Source organism: Arachis ipaensis, chromosome B09 (genome assembly GCF_000816755.2).
Source record: "Arachis ipaensis cultivar K30076 chromosome B09, Araip1.1, whole genome shotgun sequence".
Classification (NCBI taxonomy): Eukaryota; Viridiplantae; Streptophyta; class Magnoliopsida; order Fabales; family Fabaceae; genus Arachis; species Arachis ipaensis.
The window spans coordinates 103832342-103834241 of record NC_029793.2 but is presented as its reverse complement, the minus strand read 5'-3'; positions in this window follow the sequence as shown (position 1 = coordinate 103834241).

Genomic DNA, 1900 nt, shown 5'->3' with positions numbered 1-1900 from the left:
TAGGCTAAGATGACTTGTCATCACAACACCCAACTTAAAGCTTGCTTGTCCCCAAGCAAGAAGAGATTTATTGAGAAGAAAGAATGAAATGGAAGAGGATTTTCATGCTAGCAGAGTATTATTGATAGTTCATGGGGTTTTGTGTGGATATGCAAATACTCACTTCTTATTGACTCCTAGGCCTAGAAAGTCTCCTTCAAGCTTCAAGTGACATACTGCTATGACTTCTCATTATTCCTTTATGTGTAACAAGTTCATTTTCTTTTCTTTATACTTGACACATTATTCACCATAGACACTTGGCTCACATTCCTTCTTAAAACATTGATGCCCAGCACCTCTTTGGGTTACTAAATGCCTTGTAGTTAGGTTGCTCTTGATAGTGGACTTTCAGCTGATGATACCGGATTAGTTAACCCAAGTCACCGAGTGTTGAGGCACTCCTAAGAGCTTACTAATCCAAGCAGATCCTAGTATAAAGACATCACAGGCATATATTTCAAAGTTCAAGCTATTGGTGTCCAGCTTTGTTTCTTTTTATTTTTCTTTTGTTCTGCCACTTTTTTGGCTATCTTTTTTTTCTTTCCTTCTTTTTGTTTTTCTTTCTAACCAAGGAATTTAATTGAATTGGGATTCCTAGACAGTAGGCCACTCTTTACTTATAAGGAGATATCCTAGCTCTTTATTCACTAAAAGTGAGCTATTATACAATCACACACATACCACCACTTACTTTTATTCCACTAATGTAATGCAGAATCACGGCTCTCTCCCTGTTAACTTCTGAGGTGTTCACTGTGCCCAGAATTGACCTTTTCATCAACTCATACCATCCTTTTGCTTCCGGAGTGAGGTTACATCTCTTCAGGAACTTGTATCTGTTCTTGTTATCTCCTTCCCATTCTGAGTTCTCAAAACAAATGTCTCTCGCAATCTCCTCATAATCCTGATCTTCATTCAATCTTTGTTGGTATCCCGGTTCATCAAAGCGGACTGACTTTAGTTTCAAGACTTTCTTGATTGCGTCTGGGCTAAAGTCTACTTCCACCCCCCGCACATAGCTCTTGTACGTTGGGGGGCTCACGCATGTCAAGCCTTGGGACATTTGCATAGAACTCTCTTATGATATTGGTATTAATTCGGGTGGCTGGTGATGTAAGTTCCTCCCATCTCCTCTTCCGGATTTTGTTCTTCATTTCTTGACATCCATCATCCGGCAACAAGAATAGAATTTCAGGGTAGATTCTTTTCTCCTTCATCCATTGAATTTGCATCTGATGAAACCAAGACTTGAACCTCCGTTGGTCATATTCATCTGTTTCTTCCTCTACTATTGGATCTTTTCCTTTTTGTCGTTTGGTTCTTGAGGAGGATGCCATGATCACTTGGTTGGTTGAGAGGGTTCCTTGGGAACCTCCCTTCTCAGTGGCCAGTACTCTAACATCTTTTTGGGCTTTTTCATCAGTCTGCACATTACTTAGCATTGGGATGTTGCTGTGACTTTCCTGGTCATTTTTCATATAGTCTTTCTTTTCCTTGCTAAATTGTGCCTCTGGCAACACCTTCAGAGTGATGCTCTGGTCATGCATCCTGAGAGTTAATTCCCCTTCCTCTACGTCTATGATAGCTCTAGCAGTGGCCAAAAATGGCCTTCCCAGTATAACAGAGTCACCATCATCATTGTTTGATTCTAGAACCACAAAATCAGCAGGGTATATAAAGCTGTCCACCTTGACCAAAAGATTTTCAATTACACCCCTGGGGTATACCATTGACTTGTCTACCAGCTCCAGAGACATTTGTACTGGTTTGACCTCCTCTATATGCAGCTTTTTCACCAAGGAGGATGATATTAAGTTAATACTTGCTCCGAGATCGCACATTGCTTTAGTGATTGTCA